At 34.3% G+C, this 26,120-nt stretch overlaps 2 long non-coding RNA genes across 4 annotated transcripts in view; one reads left to right on the top strand and one right to left on the bottom strand.

Annotated features, from left to right (window-relative positions):
• Positions 1-327: 327 nt before the first annotated feature.
• Positions 328-24,834, bottom strand: LOC148113325 (uncharacterized). The gene is made up of 4 exons (XR_015734425.1): positions 19,754-24,834; positions 3,493-5,379; positions 1,225-1,365; positions 328-559 (listed from the first exon to the last, which is right to left on the bottom strand). It is a non-coding gene; the product is annotated as an uncharacterized LOC148113325 (long non-coding RNA).
• The window catches only part of LOC148113326 (uncharacterized), a 30,764-nt gene continuing 6,304 nt past the window's right edge, over positions 1,661-26,120 (top strand). Inside the window, exons 1-2 of one of the 3 annotated variants that reach the window (XR_015734424.1) lie at positions 1,661-1,861; positions 4,042-4,224. This is a non-coding gene — a long non-coding RNA (uncharacterized LOC148113326). The remainder of the gene's footprint in view (positions 1,862-4,041; positions 4,225-26,120) is intronic. The other 2 variants (XR_015734422.1, XR_015734423.1) reach the window with 2 other exon arrangements.

Here is a 26,120-nt window from a genome sequence, read left to right on the forward strand (position 1 = left end):
CCAGATGCTCAAAATGAAGTTTGTGTTATGTACCTCAAAGTTAGAGAACTAGGAGAATATTGAAAGGCACAAAAGGAAAATCACAATAAAACAAAAGAAATGAATGCTTTCTGATTTCCAGATTTCTTTAATCTGGATTGATTCTTCTCACATAGGCTATAATGAGATTTCTGTGGGTGGCACTCTTCTTTTCTTACTTTGCTTTTGGTCATTTCTATGGGATAGATAAACAATGACAAAAAGCAAAAACAGTAAAACTTTCCCCTTTTTTCCTTAAAAGAAGACTATCATTAAGTGTTGTACCTTATGATTCTTGACAAATGTATCTTTTCTTTTATGTAAACTGAGAGCGTATTGCACCAAGACAAATTTCTTGTGTGTCCAATAACACTTGGCCAATAAAGAATTCTATTCTGTTCTTTAAAAAACTGTATCTGAGATGGGGACTTTCTTGCTCCTTTTTGATTTCTCAGAGTTTTACCCAGGTTTCCTTTCAGTGCGTGTATAGTACCTCTTTGAATGTGATTATGTCAGTGAATTTGTATGGCTTCTTTACTTTCTGGAAATTAAAAGAAAACACAAAAATATGATTGAATTATGCAGCAACTATGAAATTATTCTCTTAGAGTTGTAAAACATGCAACCATAAATTATGCTGTCCTAAAATGGGAAAGGCATTCTATTCCCACCAACATTTTTTCAAAACCAAAAATAGCCGCCAGTAAAATCGAGATAGCATTCCAATTCCTTTTCAAAAGTTAGCCTTCTCAAATGCTTCCTGAAATAACAAGAGGATCATGTGAGGCTGTTGTAATTTTTTCCTAGAATATATAACATACAAATAGAATGGTTCTAATCTCATGGTTGTGGAGCTTTACTGACCGGCAACTTGTCAGTAAACAAGTTTACTTCTCTATCCTGTTGCTTCCCCAGTTTTTTTTTTTCATAACCCAGTTAAAGGTAGTGTTAGACCTTCCAAAAAATTTGCTGTACTTGGAAACTGTCGGCGCACTTGCATATTAGATTTAACTTTTCTTTAGTCTTACTCCCATTCCCAGGAGTTAGTCTGCCTACCAAGGTCTTGATCTTACTCAAATCTTTGGACCCCTATAATGGTTTCCCACCTGACCAGGCTCTGCTCGCTTATCACTCAGGATGTTTTGTCACCCCTGGCAACACATTGACTTTTATAATTGGAGTCAGTTACAGCCACTTGCTGCTTACCTTGACTGCAAGGTATGTGCTGTTAGTCTCTGTTTCTCAGTACGGCCTAGTCACCAGGCAGCTGCTTCTTGACTCTGTCATGGCATATGCTGCTAGATTCTGCTGTTGGTGGTACTTGTCAGGGTGCTGATTAATCCCATCCTGCTTTGGGATAATCGCACCTTGATTAAGAGGAGTGGATCGAGACTTTTCCTTGCCAGCATACTTTAAGAAAACAAAACCCGAAGATATATCTTCTAATAAACTCATTTATTTGTTATAAAGAAAATAAACATCTAAGTGATCTAATTAGTTACATTTTGATAAAGTTCGTGCCGGCTGCTTCTCAACAGCCGGACCTTTCTTGGCAAGAGATGAAAGGAAAGATGTTTGTAGGAATGTGGGTGGATGACATGCGCAGTTTAGCTTACTGATAACAATTCTTGGCAAGCTACGGAAAGTCTGATAGTCCAGAAATGAGAGCTCAGCTGGTAAATAAAAGAACTCAGTGACAGTACTGTCTGTTAAAACTGTTCCTACTATCTGCTTTTGTTTTTCAAGTCTCCAAAATATCCAAGCTTCCAAATCTTCAAGCACAGGGAGAGTTCAGGAAGTCTTTGCAAAGGAGAGGAGAGCACTACGCTGGGCCAACAAGCAGGTAAATGGATCAAGCTGTGCTACAATTATAATTCATCTCGAATAGTATGAGTAGATCCCTCCACCACCTTGTTTATGTGCAAATATAATTGGTCTAGTGATTTTTCTATGGGTAAAAAAAGATTCTGTGGAAAAAAATATAATTCCAGACTAGAAGAAATTTTGCCAAAACAAAAGGTAAAACAATGAAGGCCTACATATTCCTTGTTGGAAAATTGCAGCTCCCCACCCTCTTTGGTGATTAATTCTAATATATCTAAAACTTTTCATATTAGACTAAAAATTCATAATGTCACTTCCATTAGAAACATTTCATTCTAAAGGCTCTGCAGAGACTAATCCTTTGCTTTAAAGCCCAATACTTTATAGCCTTTACCATTTATCACCAGTAAAACTACACTGCAATTTCTTTCTATTTGAAGTGAGCATATTCCATCACAGCATTTGCCATTTCATTTGGGAATACTATGGGGAAAAACTAGCTTCTCTTCAGGGGCATTCAAAATGGCTGTGACATTTCAAGCTTGTACAGAAGATATCTTACCAGTTCCAAATGAAGTGACTCTATGTTTAAAGACCAAAGGTTCTTAAGGGATGCTATCATTTTCATTCACCCATACTTGTTTCTGGCCTTAGCTTTTTCATTATATTGTGGCTTTAGATTAAAAAAAAGAATAGTGTTGGCATTTGTAGGAAATGTAAATGTTATTCTAATTAATTTGATTTCAACACAGAATTTAATACTCAGCTTGGTTTGTACAAGACAAACTTTCCTTTGGTATCTCTGTAGTTTAGCAAATAGTCATAAATAAGATTATTAAATTTAGTTGAAACAATATCCAACTACTGTTAAAATAGCTAATAAAATGTTTTTATCATATTTTTCAATTTATTTCCTTTCCTCTGTTGTAACTCTTTCAGGTATATTTGATATTGAAGATTAGTTTTGGATCAGTAGATACAGATGGAGTGAAACTCGATCCACTACTTCCTCCCATCAATTTTGTACATACAACACATTATAGCAAGCTTCTGTATACTCGGTAAAATTGTATCTCCAAAGCCAGAATGTTAATTATTTCCTCAAATAAAGCCATTAGTCCTGCCATCTCTAGTACATTACAACTGATTTGATGGCCAATCTCATTTTTTCAAACATTGCTCAATGACTGATTTTTCAACTCATAGCACACCGAGCTTACATTTATTTAATTTTTCTTAAATTACAGTAATTATTCTCTATACACATTGTCTTCCATTGCAATTAGAATTAGAATGTACCATTATATTTCTAATGATGTAACTAGAATCTCCACAGACCCCCCTCAATTATCTGGAATTCTAGCTTCAAGATTGACTTAACAGGAAGTACTATAAGAAATTGCTGAATTCCCTTTTACACAGAGTAGAAAGAAAATGAAAACAAATTATGTTATTTATTTGAGGGTGAATTATGTGAGATTTTGGTAAATTTTCACCAATGGGGATGAGCCCTCAAAGCACACTTAGCCATTGGTCAGCCAGAACAAGCAATCATTTACAACTATTTTGGAACTGTAACAAGAAAGACTATTAACTTTTAGTAACCACATACAGTAGATAGAGCTTTTTCCAGGATGATCTGGGTCTTACCTGATCCTTCAGGCTCTTCCACTGGTGGTCATGAATACAGCATCGTAAATAGCAGCATTGATATAGAAAAAAGTAAGGGAACTTGATTAGTGTTATTCAATGATTTAAACCTCTGTTATAAAAATGTTACAAGTGTTGAGAGATTGGTTAAGTTTTTGTTTCAGAGAAAGTTTGAAAATAGATTAAGAATAAGCATTTAAAAAAAAAACTGAAGCAGCACTCAAATCTGAGGATTAGCATTCTTTCATTTCTTCTATTTACTTTTGCTGACTATTTTGTGAGATATTTCATTTCTTGGGATAGAAGCTAGTACATTTTCTTCCTTTGTATTTCTGCTCACAAATATAATGCTTCTCTGTTGCAGAGTGTGTTCCATGTTACTCTGCTAACTTTCCCCTTTTAATTAAATAGTTTTTACAATAATAGCTTTCTCTGTGGATGTTCACATAGAAATAAATAAATTTAATCATTGCACAGGGTTGGCCCATGCATTCCAAGCCAGAGGCTTGCCGGTATTACCCTGTCATTATCTGCAGTTCTTTCTTTCAGAGCAGACATATTGGTGCAATATTTGATCAAGAATAGTGCTGGTCTCCCTGCTGAAAAGCTCTGACATTCCTCTCTCCCTGGATCTCAACAGACCAAGTAGTGCCTTTAATTGTGGACAAGTAAACATTTGTCTGATGGCTTGAGAATTTTGTAACTGAAATGAAACAGAAGCTGTCACCACAGGTGGGTTAACAGCTGCTGCCAAGTATCTCTTCATCTTTCAATCTTATAGAAATGCCACATAGGAAGGAGGATAATTTTCCAAGTCACAGATGCTGGTGAAACAGTGGGGAAAATAAAATGTTTTACATGAAACTAAATTACTAATAATATGCATTAAATGCAGTGGTAAAGTAGTATTTTCCCTCTAAAACACACTTATCTTCCCATCTGCCCCACTAATGGGTACCCACTGCTGCCTTTTCCTATTAAGGAAATGCTTATTAATTATAAAAAAAACACATCAACTTGTAAATCATCTATCTCCCCTCCAAACAAATGCAGATCTTTGCTTCTGCTATTCCATAGACTTGCTCAGACTGAAAGAAAAACAAACAAAAAACATCAGGAAAACAATTAGGAAATTGAGTAAATCTGCCAATGGTTGTTTTGCAGGCTTTGATGTTAGCTTTATTTTTTTTCCAATGCAGTTCATATTTATAGACATTTAAATTTTATTCTCATAATGAATGCATTTCAGTCCATTGCTCTATTTTGCTATTGGCTGTTTGCAAGCTTTTGAAACTGCCCTATGAAAAAACAAATGTAGTCCTTTTTCTGCAGCAATGTGTGCTTTTAATGGTCAGCAATTTTCAAATCAGTGGGAACATCATTACATATATCCCACTTATTTTTAACTAGTTACCAAGAAGTAAAACTTCACATAGGCCACAACTGAGTTATATTTTCCCATTTTAACTGTTACGTTCAAATTATTATCCTCCCATAAACTAATTAAAATGCAATGAAAGTGGACAAAGAGTTTAAATTCTCCTGAACAAGTTGCTGCAACATTGAACAGCTATACATGATAACCAGCTGTCTCAACATTTAATCATACAGTTCGGTTATTGCATTTATTCCTGTAAAGATTGGATATATCCAATTTTAAAAAGTTATTCTGCAAGGTTTTTTTTTCTTATCACACCTATCATTCTCTCAAATCCATGTACCAGGTAATTACTTTTCATGAAAAAGTATTTCTGCTTTATTTTAGTTAATCTCATTTTTAGCTTCTATTTTTACCTGACATGTTCCTCTTGTCTGACCATCTTTAATCTCTGACCCACAGATTCTGATAATTTATATTGATAATTGTGATATGTGCCCATGTATATTCTAGAAAATAGAATAATATTTGTAAATATTATGATTCAAAGAAAAGAAATGTAAAAACATACCCTATTAGGAAGCATGGAAGGGTGTTAAAATTCATTAATGCAAAGCATTCCGTATTCATAATATTCATTTCTTCTCACCCCAGTTGCCCCCCTTTTGCCTGTCTCTTTCAGTCAATCAATCAGCTCATCCCATTTGCCTCTGAAAGTGCTTAAACAGAACATTCCCTTCTTTAAAACATGGTCACCTAATTTTTTTGAGCAAAGGGATGGATATGCCTTTGGGGACAAGGGAACTAATTTGGCCACCAAAGAAAGTAACCTTATCCTGAGCCAAACATGCATGCTTCCAAAGCCTCTTAATCTCAATCATGAATACAATTTCCTTTAAAATCAATGCCAATAAATACCATATGTAACTTTTTGTGCAACCTGTGGTCTTACTGAAGACCAGTGCTTAGAGCATAAAACTGAGGAGCAACATGAAAAGCTTAGGGGGTCTACATGAAGCCCCTAGACTCGTGCCTCAAAAAGTTCTTATTTTTAGCATATTGATTGATTGATTATGTCCTGTTAAACCAATGTTCGCTATTAATGATCATATAGATATTGTCTATGATGATCTGTCCCTATCCTTTTGCTTCACATCTTCCAACAGTGCACCTATTACAGGTAATCCTCAATTTACAACCACAATTGAGCCCAAATTTTCCATTGTTAAGCAAAACAGGTGTTAAGTGAGTTTGGCCCATTTAACAATCTTTCTTGCCACAGTTGTTAAGTGAATCACTGCAGTTGTTAACTTAGTAACATGGTTGTAAAGTGAATCTGGCTTTCCCATTGACTTTCCTTATTAGAAGGTCTCAAAAGGTGAGGTCATAACCCAGAGACACTGCAACCATCATAAATATGAGCCAGTTGCCAAGCCCCTCAATTTCCATCCAGTGACCATGGAGATGCTGCAACAGCTGCTAAGTGTGAAAAACTGTCTTAAGCCACTTTTTCAGTACTCTTATAACTTCGAACAGTCTCTAAACAAAAGGTTGTAAATTGAGGGTTACCTGTATCACTTACTTCTTTTAAATTTAGCATATTCAAGGAGAAATGCTTACCTTCCCTCTTTTTTCCACTAGTTGGAAAATTGGTGTTTAGATAGACTTACTAGTCTGCTTTAAATACAGGAAAAATGACTTTAAAATGGAGTGACCAGAGAGTGAGCTTTACATTTTGTTTGAAATTTGACAGAAAGGAATGAAAAAGGTCAAAGTTGCAAGCCTTTATAATCACAACACCTTACTTTGTTGCTGAGTAGTTATCTAGTTGCTTTATTTTTTATGAATTTGTTTTAGAAAAAGTCATTTTATAGTGATTACATGATGCTGCTGTATTGCACAACCTCCTGAACAGGATAATATATACAGGTATACGCTACAAAAATCTAGTCAACAACTAGTTAGCAGCAAAGAGAAAAGCTCTAATGCCTTGATATTGTCTGATTTTTGAACCCCAGATATAATATTCCCACTTCTAAACAGTGTAAGATCACATGCTAATTATACCCAAAAGAAGGAAGATTGGATTCATGATCCCCATGGATACATAGGCTTTTAGTTAAAACTAAATAAAAGGAAATGAGGATTAGGAGCCACAGAAAATAATGACTTCATCATCATCCTATGACATTCTTCTCAGGATGTGAACACTCCTGATGAAAGAGTCAAAATACACACACAGAAACACCAGTAAACCTGTCCCTTTTTCAAGAGCAACGACTCTGGGAATCCTGGGTTAAAAACTTAGCTCAGCTTTAGATAATACAGTTTTTAAAGCAAAATTCTCTAAATAAAGCCAGCTGATCCAGACAAAGGAAGATTGCAGCTCAGTGACTTAAGAGGGTTATATGATATATTATCAAGGACTTAGATGAGAAAGGATTTTCTCTGATAATGGTGTGGCAGGATGAGCCCCTTTAATTAACATCTCTACTCTGTATGTGTCTGAACCAGTTCATATCCTAAGCTACTCCGAGACAAAAAAGCAAGTGGCAGCATAGTTACAAGGTGGTAGTAACAGTTAACTTGGTATATGTTGCCATTTTGTGGGACCAAGAAAGCATGTCTTCTCTGGCTCAGCCTCTATCCTCTGGACTAGCATTTTCCAGACATTCATATGTAGCCAGAATCTTGAGTCAGTGTTTGTAGCCCTATCAGTAAAATACATCAATTTAAAAGACATCATAAAAGACAATTATTGAATCTAGACAATGCTAGCTGAATTTTGAAACCAGTAGGATTAAATGCTCATGGGATTCACTGCTTTCAATGGTATCTAATTAGAAATAACTTAATCGAGATGCACTATATTATTAAACAGTTAGGAAAAATTTTGGACCTTGTAGATTAGCTTGAAAGTATCATTGAAATTTGACCCATTCCAGAATGAAAGAGACATCCTATTTTCATAGATTAGCAGATGCTTACTGCCCCTTTTTATATGCTACAAACTTGAGAGCGTAAGAGATAGAGATATGAATAACCAGTGGAAGGACTAGTCTCCAAGCTGATGCAACGTCCATGATTTTTTCCAGTATGCAGAAGGGAATCCTCCGAACCTCTAAGCATGAGTCCAATATACAGAATCCAACATATAGTTCATCTATTGAGAACAATATTATACATGACAACTTCGAAAACTAATAAAAAAAACAAGAGGGAAAAAATAGCCATCAGAAATAACAGATAAACTGGCAAAATGATGAGAAACTCTCTGGAATGAGAGAGATACATTTCTATGTTTTTCCTAGGTAATAAATCACAATCCTTCTATTTTGGCTCAGTCAGCTTGAAAACAAATGGCTTGTGGCAAATGCTTGTTCTCAGTGTATGATATTTACTATTTGTTATTTCAAAAAGTCACTGGAGAGGAAAGAACCAATCCTTTGATGACATTCTCTCCAGGCAATTGCCAGGATAAGTCTCAGCAGCCTCCTGTCACCACAAAAATGCTTGGCCTAGATCAAATGAAAGTTGGTGTTAAAGGAAGCCTGTTTACCAGACTTTATTAAGCCACAGGAACAGGCAAACTAATATGTCTATATTATAAGGCAGACAATGCCTTTCAGAATCCAAACAAAGACATTCCTATTAAGAACCCAGACTCAGCTGTTTGCTAGGGAACAGAAGGTCTTAGCTGAGAATTTCAGTGCCTGCAAGGAAACCTATGGTGCCCTTTAAATTTATATCCACCCCCCTCATCACATCATACTAAGTACATACCACCCTTCTTTCTCTCCATCCTCTTAAGGGCTACCACTGTTGGCCTGCTGTGATCCAAGACTGATAAAAACATAGACATGATAAAACTTATGAAAGAATGGGGCTTTTTGCCTCAACATTTAGCAAATCAGCATTTACTAAAAATAACTCTTGCCAACTGGGAAGGCTTCAAAATTGAATACATGAACCCAAGCTGGTGTCCTGGCTATGATTCAAACGTAAAAGGCTTTTTTAAAGCAGCATTATTCCCCGAAGGCCACATCACACACATATAGAGAAAATTCAGCCTTTCATCATTTTTAAAACATTTCATATATCCATAAGTTACAGCAATACAATAGGCCGAAGACCAACTATCCTGATTCTCATTTTGATGGCAGAAAAAAAAAATCGGTAAGATTTCAGAATAGATGAAGCAGAACACTTATTGTATCTGCTAAAAATTAATTGGCTCCTGGCTGACAGTGGGTTCAAATACACTACTATTCCAATGTGAATAACAACCAAAGTTTCTACGTGCATTGGCTTGAGCCAATGTATACATTATTTTATTTGTAAATTTTATTAGCTGTTCATCTTACGGTAATGTTGTGCGTCTTACAATATTGGAAGATAAAACTGTATAAAACCTGATAACATACCGTAAATACAATACTATAACAATCAACCTAGCTAAAAAGATGGGTAGGGAAGGAGTATGATGAGAAAGGGGAGGGGGGTTGTTAATTATAACTGTTTTCTCAGATCATTCATCTAAATCATTGATAAACAGATTGGATATCAAATGTCCATAATAGGCATAGGTTCTATGGCATTCCACTCAGTGGTAGGATTCTACCAGTTCGCACTGGTTCGGTAGAACCTGTTGTTAAGTAGTTAAGAAGTTTGGAGAACCAGTTGTTAGAAGAAATCTCCTTTTGTTTTTTTTCCCCCATTACAGGGTTAATCCTGTAAGGAATTACAACTTTCTGATGTTGTTTCCTAGCCTAATCTTTATTGCCCTGCTTATAGAAACTGCCACTCCATTAACCCTTATTACATTCTTGGCAGTACGCCTAGACTTACTGTCACTTCTGGTTCCGGAGCTTCTCGGAGGTTTATTTATTTATTTATTTTTACTTTCTTAAAGGGGAAGGGTTGTTTTAAGCTTTTTACACTGCTGTTGGGCGGAAATACTCCCCTGTTGGAGTTCTTCCAGCCAGGATGCAATGATCAGCACTTTGAAGAAATAATTGAATAACGAAGCAGAAGCTTTTAATGACAAGGAACCAAGATCAGTGACATTCAGCAAGGCTTATTGGCTAGCTAGAAAGATTGACATTCAAACGTGAGTTTACATACCCTTTCTGAATTTTGGTCTAAAACTGGGTTTTGGTGAAGTTTAATCCTGTGCTTGGTGATGTTTAATGATGAGATAATTTTCCCTATTCAGCTTTGTTTGGAAGGAAAAAAGTTAATCTCTGTTCCTGAAAAGAAGCAGCTTCGGAAATCTGACTAGTTCCTGTTTCTATTTGTTCTGGTAATTGGTTTAACAAGCAACAGATACTCTGTTTGCTCCTTGGCTTCATTCTGGAGAGCTTAAATGACCTTTCTGCTAAAGGGTTTCACTTGGCTGCTGATAGTTATCATTGCATTTTTTATTTATTTATTTATTTATTTATTTATTTATTTATTTATTTATTTATTTATTTATTTATTTATTATATTTCTATACTGCCTTTCTCCCGTAGGACTCAAGGCGGTGTACAGTCAAGAAAAATATAGACACACAAACATCATAAAATTGCTAATTAAAATTATTACTTAGTTTGATCAATTAAATAAAACCCAGAATTAGATAACATTTAAAAAATCATTCACATGTTCGTATGTTTAGCCCCGCCTTTTGGAGCATCAGGGTCTTGAGGGCACGGCGGAAAGCACGGAGATCAGGGATATTCCGTATCTCCGGGGGCAGTTCATTCTAAAGGGTTGGAGCCCCCACAGAGAAGGCCCTCCCCCTGGGAGTCGCCAGTCGACATAATTTGACTGACGGTACCCTGAGTAGTCCCTCCCTGTGAGAACGAACTGGTCGGTGGGAGGCTATTGGTGGCAAAAGACGGTCTCGTAGGTACCAGGTCCTAAGCCATGGAGCGCTTTAAAGGTGATAACTAACACCTTGAATTTTAACCATTTTAATTCCTCAAGATGCTCTGGCAACCTCCCTGATTTGTAATTCCACTTTGCAGGTATTTCTAATCTAATGATTGGTATTTAGGGCAGCTTTTTGCAAGCAAAGAAGCTTTTTGTATTTTTGTATAGGTAATCCTTGACTTACAATAGTTACAATGGCATTGAAAAAAGTGACTTATGACCATTTTTCACACTTATGATCGTTGCAGCAAACTCTCATTAGGGCAAAGAAGTAATGTCACATGACCACCTGGCCACGCCCACCCGGTCACATGAAGCACCACAGTTGTGAAGTGAGTGACACAGTTGTTAAGAATGCTGCAATGGGCATAAATGATGACCGGTCAAAAGTGCGAGGACCTGTCAGAAATGACTTTTTTCAGCCCTCTGAGTAGTCCCTATGCACATAGCCACAGCCACCCGATCACATGACCAGCTAGCCACGCCCACTCAGTCACATGACCACCAAGCCACAGCCCAAAATAAGCCATACCCACAGAACCGGTTGCTAAAAAATTTGAATCCCACCACTGATTCCACTCAATACTTTCTTTCAGACTGAAGTGGAATCATTAATACAAACTCTTTGAGCATAATCATTCAGCCATAATTCCATGTAAAACTAGTATCATCTTGGTCAGAATTTACCATTTTATTAAGGATTACAGCATAAGGCATTTTGTCAAAGGCTTGACTGACTTCTACAGCATTCCCCTGAACTACAAAGCTAATAGCTCTATCAAAGAGGGAAGCAAGGTTGGTCTGGCATGACCTATTTGGAATAAATGCATTCTGACTCCTGTTAATTTTAGCCTGACTATCCAAATGCTCATAAACATGCTACCTGATGATCTTATCCAGGAAAGATGTCAAGCAATAGTCAGCTGGCTAAAATTTCTGGGCAATCTCTGTTGTATCCAGAAACAAATGATCTTTCTAAATGATTTTTTAAATTTGGGGAAGAGAATCTGGATGCATAATTTTGCTCAATGTCTCCAGAGAAAGAAGAAATTGCTCTCCAACAATGTTTTATTAAGAGGGCATTAGCCCTCTTAGCAGTGAAAGCTTAACTAAAGTTTCCATTTTTATATCATCCTTAGATTTAAATCATGTAAACTACAAGGAAACTCCAGATTCAAGGAAACTACAGATTAATTTAAATTGATGATGGTACTGGTGCTGATGAAGATGATGATTATGCAATAAAAGACTGAATAGTTTCACATACCCGGTAGTCAAATTGTAATAAAGACAGGAAATGAGTTCAACTCATGAATATATTTCTCTACAATTCTTATCTGTCTTAAAAATATTTAAAGCAAATTGTATGTGAGACTAAATCAAAACTGCAGATTTCAAAGCCATATTTCAAAATTCTATCAAACTATCCATTGTTTTCCTATCACTTTGTGGTTAATGGCCCTTTTTCTGTTTTTTTTTTTTCAAAGTTTAAAAGAATATTGGCACATTGCCAAAGGGGATGAGCTTTCAAATTAGTTACACTAAGGCTAGAGTCCCTTACTCAGCACATTAACTGGATACTATTTTATTATACATGGTATAGATCTTAAATTGTTCTGGGACATCAATCATACAAGATTCATGTTTGGGATCATAAGCAAAGCTTATATTAAATCTTGAAAGATAGAAAAGTTTGGTTTATTTACTTCATGACACAACCTTATTATACATTTTTCCTTGAGTGAGGTTTCATGTACGTTCAGACAATGCTCAGGATGCTTACCTATCTGCCTGTCACTTCTCCATGATTATAATTTAACACCTGCAATGCTTTACGACATTGCATTCTATTTCTATACTATATGCATTTTATCTGGTCAATTTTAGCTGATATCCATAGTCACCACAAAACTGACATAACATTCATAATCAAATTAGAGATGCTAACACTCTGTTAATCTATATTTCATCTAAGTTCCCTCACTCCAACTCTTCAAAATTGAAAAAAAAAAGATGAATATTTCAGTACCATCCACTCTGGTGATATCACCGCATTGTCAGCCATGACCCTTGCAATTTAGAAATAGAAAAACCTATTTTTCAGAACTATACTTGACTATAAAAAGAATTTCCAGTACCACATTTCAATCTATGCAGTCACAGAATGACTTCTGTTTCAAAACAGAAGTCAAAGCTTATGCTGGATGAAAAATAAATATAAAGGGAAAATGCATTATATGAGTGCAATTTTTTAAATTACCAAAGCTTCACATAACCTAAAGATTAGCCAAATTATACACAAGAAAGATCCAAAGGAAATGAACTAGTAAATTGTTAACCAGAAACTGTTTTCTTTATGCCATAATAGAAAAATAGAGTTTATAAAAGAGATATCTGAGCAGAACTGAGCCATTAATCCAATGCTTTGCTTCACTGACTATTTCTATATAATCTAATTGGTGTTTTTATTTCCACTGAAAGGATGCTGCACTCAATTCTTAGCATGGCGAAGTTTTAGGGGTATCAGTTCTTACCCAATATTATTTTGGAATGAAGACAGAAGAAACTAATGCTTTGTATGGCACATTGTTTGCTTATATATCACTATATGAATATTTGAAGCAGTCCTAAAAGTGCCCCCAAATTCCACAGATCTGCCACTTCTATGGTAAATATCACTGTCATGTCTGTTTCAGCTGTTACCTATTCATGCATATACATGTGCATATACATATACTCATCATGTTATTAGCTTTCAAATAAGAATTGTTATGCAAAGTGCTTCTGAGCATCTTTTCTGTGCCATTAGCTGTGACTTCTTTTCCAACCTATGTAATCGTCTTTCATATATTTATTTTACGGTTATCACTTATTCCCTCTACATGACCAAACAAAATACTGCTTTATCATTTATTGGTACAAAATACTGTATTTGTAACATACATTCCCTTTTCTTATTCAATCCACTTTCATTCATTCATTTTTTTATCGAATTCTTTCTTGTATTATCAGATATTATTCTTGAATACTCCATTTCATTTCAATCAATGACTTTCACAATTTAGCATTTCTCCATTTGTACCAAGGTACAAAAATTCATCTATTTGATCTAATTTTTTGCCACTAATAAATATGTAACTACCCAGAAAGGGTAGAAAAAGGGAAGAAAGAAATGCAATCCTACAATATAATGATTTAATCATTAAAAAGAAGCGCTCATTCACCCTTCTCACTAATGTTAATACCAATATTCTTTATAAATTTATTATAAACACATTAAACCTTCTTTAGACATATCTGCTCAGCGTTGAACCATTTTCTAAGCATTGTATTTATTTTTTATTCATGCTGTGTTTTTATTATGTTCCATTGTATTAGGAACCACTTTCTATTCCTACAAAACATTTCATAATTCAGAATTAATCACTTTATTTTTACTTTCTATAAATCAAACAAGCAGAATAAAATTTCTTTATTTCATTTATACAATTCTTAAAGGCTTGCCACTTTAATGTCTTTCAGCCAGAATTCTGTCAAATACTTAACAAATTAATTCCCGGGGGTGGGGGGGGGGGAGGAAAAAAGGAAAGGAAAAAAAAACAACAACACATTTTTTAAAAGCTCAGTTTTTACAGCCATCATTAAACCTTGGCAACATGGAATGATATTGATCAGTTCTTGAATCATCAATGAAGAGTCAGTTCATAAGCAGAGAGTGAACAACATGTCATCAACTGAGGACTGTAAATCCAGGGTAGCCTTGTTTTTTTGTCTTAAAATATAAAGACTTTGCTTTGCCCTCTGCTCAATAAATCCATTATTTTTCATGTGAAAATAAATCATATTTTTGGGTATATATATAATTCAAAATCTTATCCCAACCCTTAAATCATAATACTCTTCCCAAAACCACATTAACAAGCTATGGATAATATACCAAAACAAGTTATTATGGATCAAAACCAAGTCACATGTACAGGTAATTCTTGACTTACAACAGTTCATTTAGCGACCGTTCAAAGTTACAACAGCACTGAAAAAAGTGACTTATGACTACACTTATGACCGTTGTAGCATCCCCATGGTCATGTGACCAAAATTAAGACACTTGGCATATTTAAGACAGTTGCTTTTGTCCCAGAGTCACATGATCCCCTTTTGTAACCTTCTGACAAGCAAAGTCAATGGGGAACTAAGATTAAGTTAACAACAGTTTGACTAATTTAACTACTACAGTGATTCACTTAACAACTGTGGCAAGAAAAGTCATAAAATGGGGCAAACTCACTTAACAAATGTTTCAATTAGCAACAGAAATTTTCGGCTCAATTGTGGTCATAGGTCAAGGACTACCTGTATAAGAACCATATTATTTAAAAATGATTATCTTCCTCGGTAATAAAAATGCTGATTTTATTATACCAGAATCATATCTTTTGTCTGATTAACTTGAATAGTAAAACTGTTTCTTTGTTTATTATTTATTTAATTTTTATGCTACCTAACTTTTTATGCTACCTATAAGTTGACTGTGGGTTTTAAGATAGATAGAAAATAATTAAAATAGTAAAACTATATGGATTAAGATTTTAAAAACTATACTATATATTTATTAAAAAATATAACATTGTTGTTTCTTTTAATGAGAGGACATTAATTTACTAAGTATCTTTCCTTTGCAATTCAGTGTACTGTATATTGTGTCTCTTTTCTTGTGTATACAGAAAATTAAGTATTTATTTATTAAAGCTTTTTAGTCCAGGGGTCCCCAACCCCCGGTCTGTGGCATGCCAGAAACCGAGCTGTGCAAACAATCAAAGCCCCTATCCGTGGGATTCAAACAGCACATTAAAACACACCTCCTCAGGTCCACAGAAAAACTTCTCTCCATGGAACTGGTGCCTGGTGCCCAAAAGGTTGGGGTGTTCTAGTCCCATGTAGTTATCTTTCATGGATACTCAAAAGTTCTTTAATTTTCCAAATGTTCTTTAGAGGTTTTTTTTTTTTTTTCATATTTTCATATAATTTTATAACCTTGAATCTTTAATAATGATATATTGAAACACTAGGGTTTTTTTCTTATAGCAATTGATAGCATTACTACATGACCAGATATTTCAATAGCACCTGTAAGGATCTATATTACATTAATTTATTTGATCAGCTGGAGATCAAGATACTAAAATATAATAAAGTTGAGGAAAAAGTCAGATGTAGAGGTGAATAAAAACTTCAGTCATACAGAGAAGGAAATAAATGTCATCGTATAAACTCCATTGTAAAAATTGTTCATATGCAGGAAATAAATTTAAATGCTGTAATATTACAATCTAGGAAAGGACATAAAACCTGATTAAAATATCTGTCTTAATTATATCATTCACAACTAAACTAAAATATATTCAAGACACCTGTGTAAAACATTCCTTAGTTGGCCTGTGCTAATTAATAAAAACTAAAAAAAGTTTCAAAAATATTAATTATTGTTATTAGAAATATCTTTCAGCATCACTTATTTTTTGTTCCACTTGTTTTGAAGATTAGCTGCAATGTCAGCAAATTTTGTGAGTTCTAGTCCTGTTTTAGGAATAAAAGCTGGCTGGGTGCTAGCTTGCTCAGTAATTCTTACAAATTTACCTTCATATTACCAAAAGCAGTAATTATAGTCTAATTATGCCTTTTCTTTATATTTAATGTTACAAAACTCACATGCTGATGCTCCAGTAAATACTTACATTCTGTTTTAAATTCAGTTTTTTTCTATGAAAATAGTTTGCATTCTCATTAAATGTGGTATTTCCTATTAAATTTGTTTATATCTTAGAACAACTTTATTATTTATGCCTTGTTCCAAGTTACTAAAACTGCATATTTTATTTGAGACGTCAATAATCACTCATCTGTGTCTTAACAGAAAGACAATTTTGTACTGTAACTTCAAAATAATTTAAACCATCAAGCAAATTCATGCATATCTAATACTTTCTCATTTGGTTCATTTGATGAAGCTGGCTCAGGAATTATCCAGTTATTAGATAATCTCAAGTGTTATGTTGCTATTTTTAAAAATAACATTTTCATATGTGAAGCTGCCCTACACATGCAGTGTCGCCAAATAGATGTTCATCGAAGTGTATTGCCTTTTTAATTCCTCTTTTTGTTCACTGTGCATTTTCAGAATAGCTTTTTGAAAGCAAAGTGACTTCACAAAATTATGCAGGACAAGGCTATGCCTTGTCAGAGTTGTCATTTTGTTTGTTGCTTAGACATTTTTAAGACACTTGATTAGCTTTTCATACTATAACAAAAGAAAAGAAAAGAAAAGAAAAAAGAAAAGAACAAGTTTTCCTAAAGCTTGCAGCCAAGTTAAAAAAACTCCAAATGTTGACTCCTTTGTCGACTCATACAACAAAGGCCATAAGGGCAAAACATTTGTTGTATAGTAACACAACAAGAAATGAATAAAATGCAAATACCCTATGCTTAAATTCTATCCTTGTATACTCTGTAGATTGAATTCTTCAGTGAGTCATATATTTTAATTTGAGATAAGTCAACAGCCAACAGCCAACATTACACTAATGTGAGGGACTGTTCTCCTATAGTACTGAAGTGAAATAATCCAAGCCTTAGAGTAATGTTGGAAAACCATTCAATAACAAAGGATTACGAAGTATTTCTTCAAGTAATATTTTTGGAATTTTCATACTTGTTCTAGACATATTAAGATAATTAATAAATGAGATTCCAATCTGCCTCACCAGTTCTTATTATGATAAAAAGGCTGGATAAAATAATAATAACCAGGTATCCTCTCCGCTGCCTATTCCTCCTAAAGAACAAAGCCCTCTAACTCAATGATTTTTTAAATATGTGTAAATACTTTGGCTTAAAAACAAAGAAGAGTGCTGCAAATTCTCCAATGAAAAACAAATTCAAATGAACATTCTCCCCATTCATAGGTAAAATTAATCTTTTTCCTGATGGATTACCTTCAATTTGTATTGGTTTTCACCTATACTGTACAATATTGATTCATATAGAAATATTGTTTCATAGGGAAATCCTAAAAGTGGATGCTTTTTTATATTTCTCTACAAGATTGCATATTTCAATTAATTAATTGGAAAAGTATTTGCCAAGTATATTCTTCAGTTTTGTTGACACTGACATTACAAATAACATCAACATTTCGTCAGTGGAAAATTCTGTTAGGCATTTTGTTTTAAAACACAACCAAGTTTTTACTAGACAGTGATAGCATTAAATTAATTAAAAAAACCAATATGATAATCTTTATTATCTGCTCTTATTCCAGATTTTTGTATGTTTATTTGTGTGCGTATTACCTCTATTCCCATATTTATTTCTCTGAGCAATCTGATTTTCGGTTAATCCAAGATGATGAATAACATCAATATTAAGTGAATGAATACATTTCTAGATAGTCTGGGTTTGTGTTGAGAGTTTATTTTTCAAAAATGTACATGGATTGCATTTTTAACGTTTTCTACCAACTTAATTTCACTATAAAAATGATGCATGACTAATAAGCAAATGGCAGCAATCTCAAATATACCCTGTAATTTCATGGTGTGATACAGTGTTTTGCATAAATCACTTCAAACTATCATACTTATTCATGTTATTTATACTGTATATCACACATATTTTGCTATCTTATACCCAATATCTTTTCTCTGGGTAAATCTCAGTCACTAACACTTGGTTAAAAGTAAGAAATAAAGCACATTATTCAAAATAGAGAAACAATAAAAAGAATGAGGTTACTGTATTGAAGTTTTGGGCTTTCTTTGTTTTCCCCACCATGGTATTTGGAGGTTTTTTAAAAAAGTTATAATCATCATTGCCAAATCTTAATCTATACATGTAGATTGGAACGTAGACATTTTCCACGCACTATTGTTTAAACATAACATCTTCTTTGATGATTGTATTTCTCTTTTCTAGCTATTTATTTTCTTTGAAACTGTTTGTCAGGGAATTCTGAAATGCGGTCTCTGTTGATGATAATTATCTTATTACTTCCTAGGCATGAACACATCTCAATCTAAGCTAGCAGCTCAGATAGCAAATAAATGGTCAGTTAAATCCTTCAGGGAGAAGTGAATTGTCCTCTTTGAAATTCTTAGTAAGCATTTCCAGAAAACAACATCTTGCCCTTCCCCAGCAAATGAACCATCTAAATGAAGCTATATACCCAAAAGTGGCAAGATCTTGTTGCTCAGCAGTGCATACTCATTCCAACAAAAATGTCAGTAAAAATATATTGTTCACTTGATTGGAAGTGCAACACATATGGTACTCCTTGGAGCAACACACACAGATATGCAACCTGAATTAGTAGGCTTAATAATGAGTTATTAAAATTAAATAATGGGGGAGACAGAATTTAAAAATGGGGGGGGGACACAGACTTACTCTGATTGACAAAAACTTAAATATTAGTAAAAAGGGACTCTGAACTCTTTTGATTTCCAAAATTATGCACCTAAGGTGAGTTGCAATCATTATGCAGTTGTAATACACAATTTTGAGAATTGAAAGAGAGACATGTAAAAGAAATAAAGATTGGCTGTTACTTGCTTGTCAACACCACAGCTTAACATTTGGAACATTTTCCCTAGTGCATGATGGCTAACTTTCTGGGCTCAGTGTGTCAAAAATTTGGAAAATGTCTAACTTGACTGCTGGCATGTCAACCAGTGATGGGTTTCCACCCAGATGTCATCATGGACACTCTGCGCATGTTCAGAAGGTTCTGCGCATGCGCAGAAGCGCCACACTCACTCACAGTTCCAAACTGGTAGTGAAGATAAGTGGAACCTAGTACTGATGTCAACCCCTCCCTCTTAACAAAAAATCAATCCTTTATAAATTCATTTGTTTTTTTAAAAAAAGAGCCGAATCATGTGTAGGCCCTAGTATCTGCCATGTGCCACTTACCTTCAAACAGTGTTCTCTTTCTATTGACAGGTCCTATGGCCTACCCAAGAAAGATCCAGGTTGCATGAGGTCTTTGTTCTTGAAGCGGCTTTAGAAAATGTTTTTCCATGTTGTCTGCGGTATCTGAAAACATATCTGAAAACAAGCATATCTCATTCTTGTGCAATTTTCAAAGGCTTCTGAGCCCTCTCACATAACTTCCTGAGGCTCTATAGGCCACACAACAACACATCCAATTCTCATGTGATTTTCACAGCCTCTAAATATCAGTCAAGAATAGGGTATGCTTTTGAAAATAGTTGTTCGGTGTTGGTGAACACCGTGTCACCCAAAATATTGTAGTATGTCTTTTTTGACATGTGTGTCTTAAGTTTGCCATGACTACCCTAGTATCTAAGCTACCAGTGGGATTCATATCACTTCTGATTGTAGGGGCATATTTCTGCATAGATTTGCAAACAATATGATGAACATCATTTATTGTGTTATTTACTGATTATTATTGTCATCAGAGCATCAATTGATTTTGTTATAGGCTAGCTTAGGGGTGGGCAAATGTGGCTCTTTTACAACCTGTGGACTTCAACTCCCAGAATTCCTGAGACAGCCACCTCTTGGCTAGCTAATCATCCCTGCTTTCACTTTGATAATATATATTTGCTGTCATGAAGAAAGTTTATAAAGGAAGGAAGATTTTTAATGTTTAATCTGTTTAAAGAAACTTTATTTTAAATTAGAAAATGTCTTTCCACGGCAAAGAAGGTGGATTCAATCAGAATTCCTTATATCCATATGAAATAAAAAGTTGGTATATAATCCCTTTGATCATTTCAACTTCTAAATGAGTTTCTCAGCCAATGCAATTGCCCAGTTCTCTAGCTATCCAATTTTACCTTATGAAGAGATATTTAACTTCCTTTTTTTTCAAAAGATAAATCCAGAAGGAACATTATAAATACTCCATTTCACCGAGACATGTTCTAACTTTCAAAGTAGGAAAGTAGGAAAGTAAAAGCAAAATTCCATGGCAGGTAATATATTGTCCTAACACACACACACAAACACACACACACACACACACACACACACACACACACACACACACATGCAAGTAGAATTTTTTGTAATCCATACAGAAATAATCTTGGATGTTTAATCTACAGTCAAGTCCAGAATTAATTTTAATACTTAAGGGCTTTTCTAAATAATTTTAAAACCAATACTGGTATAGTATTTTATTACAAATTATCAGTGGATAAATTTGTGAAACCAGCAGTGTCTGCAGTGGATGGGGAAAACAAGAAAAAAATAGTCTGAGAAACACAATCTCGTGGCATGCAATGCACTCCACACACGTACACGCTATAAATGAGCAGAGCTTGAAGTATAATGGTGAGACATTATTTATGTCTGTTGGATGGTAAATCCATCTGGTTCAGTTCCAAACTGGGAGGAAGATGCTGGAAACAAAATGGAGGCTAGAAGCTGATTGGAAAGAAAGGTTTATTGATGAAGCAAAACCACCACCACATGTGATTCAGGACAAAATGGAGTTGAGAGTGGGTGGATTTTATACCTTCTTTGGGCTTTGTATTTGAGCTTTGTTTCTGTGCAAGAACATGTCCTTTAATATTATATTGGCTGTTGACAGATTTCTATGGGGTCATGTAGGGATTATATAGGGGTCATAGCTGACTCTATAGGCAAAAGAGGAAATGCAAATCCTAGGTGCTTGTCTGAATTAATCTGGTCAGCTTCTGGTTTATTGTTTATCTGAGCTACCAGGTTTCTGTGACTTTGAAGTTTAGACTGCTCTGGAGCGGCTTGTGTTCTGAGAGGGTATTGGACAATTCCTATGGCTAATGGCTTTCGTCCTGTGTTGGATCTTGGGTGAGAGGCTGCTTTCTAATCCTACCATTCTGCCAAGGAGTTTCAAAATATTCTGTCTTGAATGGATTTCTGCCTGCAGTATTTGCTTTGCTTATGAATAGAGCTATCTAGACACTTGTCTTTCTCTTTCAATAAGCTCTTTATCTTTTAAGTGCTGGCATCTGCTATGGGATATTAAGAAAGACTTGAGGGCTGCTTTCTGTCTTTAAGAGCATGTTTCTCCATTTCTCCCTTAGGGAAATATAATATTATGCCTTTTTAATATTTCCCAAAATATTTCATTTTTCTAGGAGGCGAGAGTTCCCACATTTCATTTTAATGAAAGCATTTTATGGCTGTTGCTGAAACTTGCTTGTGGTGGATCTTTTCTCAGGTGAATTATAACTGCTTAAAGAGAGTAACAGTCCTAGACTTAGATGATTCTCCTTATGTATTAATATTTGAACAATCTTGTGTTCAATTCCTTCTTCTAACTGAAATTATGAGGCTTAATTGGGTCTAAAAATGTAGCTAAGCCATTCTTATTGAGGAAAATTTCTTCAACTTATTAACTAACTAAACTAATTAACTTAGCCAATGCCCTCCTCTTTCCCAACCTTAGTTTGCAAGAGGTATCCCAATCATGAAATGAGATGAACAAATAAATAAGGAATGATTAAGGTACCAGAGATTTCCTCCAATGTTTTCCAAGTAACAAATATTTCTTATAAAGGGATATGGAATAGAATCAGCAGAAGATCCAAAGACAAGACAAGGCAAAGATGAAGCAATCTCTTTCAATTACTAGTATAACTTGATTATTGCACACAAAGGTGGTTACCCCATTCCCAAAATGAAAAAGAATTTAAAATATAAATTCAGAAAAAACATTCCTAAATGATAAGGAAATTCTCAAAACGTAAGAAAACAACCTTGCTAATGCAGGTGATTTAAAACAATCTTGTTTTTTCCTTTTCTTATAACAAACATATGCAATATATCTTGCTATTTCATATCCTCAGAGAATACTGAATATAATGGAATTATTGGGAATATAAATAAGAATACAAGCCATACCATATTTATAGAAACTAATCCATCACAGAAATGTGTAACATTTTCCCTTTCTGTAACAGCTGCTTTTGACAAAATGAAATCCTGTAAAGACATATGTTGGAAAATTATTAAGCAGTGGAAGTTTTCACTAGAGGTTTTCAAATAAAAATTGGATAGCCATTTGTCTTGAATCATTTGAGGATTCCTGCCCTGGACAGAGGTTTTGATTGGAAGATCTCTAATCTGCTTTCCAACCCATGATTCTATGATATATGCAGCATTTTTTCTGGACATGAGTGGTTTTCCACTTATGGGAATTTTCCTCTCATCCTGTCTCTCATCTCCTGACTCTTCCTTTCTCTCACAAGACGGCAAGGTATCTTGACACCCAAAGCTGGTTCTTTAGAAGTAATCAGAGGAACAATTTTTGCCAATTCATTGACTTTTTTTTTCCTGTGGAAGAAAAATTAGAATGGGAAGCAAGTTCCCCAGTTGTTCCATTCCCTTATTGAAGGGTATTTCAAGCTTCTGTCTTTATCATCCACCCAAGCCATAGACAGCAGCAATGAAGACACTTAAGAGATGGTACTGCAGCATACTGTAAATCAAATAAGAGGATATATTCTTATTTATATTTCTTGCTAAAAGCAGGAATCTTTATTGCAGGCTTTATACAAATGTGTACTGAGATACAGTAATAAAAACAATGTATGGTTGTTGGAATTGGATAACACAGAATTAAGATTGGTAGTTAGCAAGTTAGGTATAGATAGATAAAAGTCTAATGCTTTTTTATATATCTGAACATATACTCTATTATCCATCATTATATGTTCATTCTGTAGTTCCTCATTTTTTAAAGAATTGCTAGTTTATCTCTCTGTTTTAAACATTTAGTCTTCCTGTAAATAAAGCTTTTAACACTGCTTTCATTATATCCCAAATTGGATTGAGAAATACCTTTGAAGAATTTGTGTTTTTCTACCTCCCTCTCTCCCTCTCTCCCTCTCTCCCTCTCTCTCTCTCTCTCTCTCTCTCTCTCTCTGTGTGTGTGTGTGTGTGTGTGCTTGCCTTGGTTTTAGCTTTCAAATGATGGTATATTCATCAACAAAAACATTTTAAAAGTAAATATCATTGCAACATGTTTTGAAGATATTATGTGAACTATTTTAAATTCTTTCCTAATGAATCTGAAACAAATCAACAATCATTATTTGAATATATAAGTGATTTTTTTTCTAGTAGTAGAAAGTAGTATCCATTCATCTAGAACGTCTGAATTCTAATATACTATTGAATTGTACATTTACTTTTGGCATGTTGGATTTGTATCTAAATTCCTACCGAGAATGTGAAAATGGCTATTAAATCCCTTTGCTTTACAAATCAATTCATATTGTTGGATGCAGATTAATCATTCATATATCTTTAGATAGATATAGCCCTATAAAGATGCATGATAAGTGTAAAAAGTAATTTTATTTTATTCTGCCATCTTTTCAAATTGATAGAGATTTTATTGTTAGATTTGTTGCAAGGTATTTTGTTTTGTTTTTGTTTTCCAATGTTGTATTCAAAATTTATATCATTTTATTATGGGGCAGCTCTTAGGTAGATTAATGAAAATTATTATTTTCATGTGACTATTACTTGGAATGCCTGCATAAAATCTCACTAACATCAGTGGGCTTGTTCTGGATACCACCCATCAAATTCTACAAATAGCTGGTTCAGAAAGGCTATTATATAAATGCATCAATACAGTATATTTGAGTCATGTATTGTCCATATTCTCTTACAGTAACATTATTATAATACTATGTTAAAATGCTCACTGTTTTGGTAAATTAACACAAAAGAGATATCAACATCTTATCAACTAACCAACTATGTTCCACCAGATGCTTCAGGAAAACCAAGTCATTGGGCATGTCTAAGCAGTATAATTCGTGTGCTACTGAATTGTATTAATCTACTTAGCAATCTACCATAGCATTCATTTTGTTGTTAGCCTATAAATTTTAATCTCTTGATATCATAAAAAGAATGGAGTGGAGTGGAGTGGAGTGGAGTGGAGTGGAGTGGAGTGGAATGGAATGGAATGGAATGGAATGAAATGGAATGGAATGGAATGGAATGGAATAGAATAGAATAGAATAGAATAGAATAGAATAGAATAGAATAGAATAGAATAGAATAGAATAGAATAGAATAGAATAGAATAGAATAGAATAGAATAGAATAACAAAGTTGGAAGGTTTCCTTTTAGTTTTAATTAAAAACTAAATCATGGCTTAAATATATATTTACAAGTAGATGCTTTATCTATATATTTATATAACAGATATGGCCATCCATTTCACAACAGTGACCTGGGTGCCATACAAAGAAGCCAACAGTTACAAACTATAACCCATAAAACCCATGGTAAACAATACATCCCAATCATAAAGCCACATGAACCTGAGACCTTGCCTAACTTCCTACGCTTGCAGAAACAGTCAGGTTTTCAGAGCCTTACAAAAACTAAAACAGGACCTCAATCTCAGTCAAGAGGTGGGGAGGGGAGGGAATACTATTCTAAAGGCAAGAGCTGTCACTTGATTTCAATGAAAAAGTGCCTAGCTCTATTAATGATTACCTATTATTTACACTGCATTGGTATGTGCTAATGCAAAGGTTCTGATATAAGCTCCTAGTGCATGGCCAAATGTCTTATTTCAGAAGAGTCCAATGTCATCCAGAAAATGAGATTCTGAAACTCAGAAGACCCTACAATGAAAAACTGCATAAGAGAGTGGAAAAATAATCTTGAACAGATTTCTGGTGGGAAGTGACATCAGACTGATTGTATACATTGCTAAAACTTATATATATTTAGAACATTATTTTAGGAAATCAAAAGAAAAGCAAAGAATACCCAAGACTGTTAATTAGCTTTTAATCCATCTTTCCATCTTTCTGTTCCAAACTTTATGGAACAACTGTGCTTTCTCAATCTGGGGATTGAATGATGTATCCATTAGATCATTTCAGGGACATATTTTTGGAATAATAAAAAGAAAACTTGATGGATCTGAGTATTTTTCAATACCGAGTTCTTCTTTCAAGATAAAAGCATTGGTAGACCGAAGATAAATAGGCAGAAAACTTCTGAAACTAGAATAATTTTATTTGCTTAAATTGCATAGGAACACATATACTTTTAGCTGACAATTCAGTCATAATGAATAAATCTGGAAATTCTTAGATACAAATATTCAATGAATCTGTTTTTACTTTTGTAACCAAAAACAGATCTTCAAAAGCACTTAAATATATCATGGCCTGGATCTATGTACTGCTAATATTCTCCTTTCCCCATACATGAACACATTGATTACAAATTCCATGGGGAAAAAGAACACTTTTTAAATGTTTTTAATTGTTTGTTATTGTTTTT

This window comes from Pantherophis guttatus, chromosome 5 (assembly GCF_059756535.1).
Source record: "Pantherophis guttatus breed Tessera chromosome 5, ASM5975653v1, whole genome shotgun sequence".
Lineage (NCBI taxonomy): Eukaryota > Metazoa > Chordata > Lepidosauria > Squamata > Colubridae > Pantherophis > Pantherophis guttatus.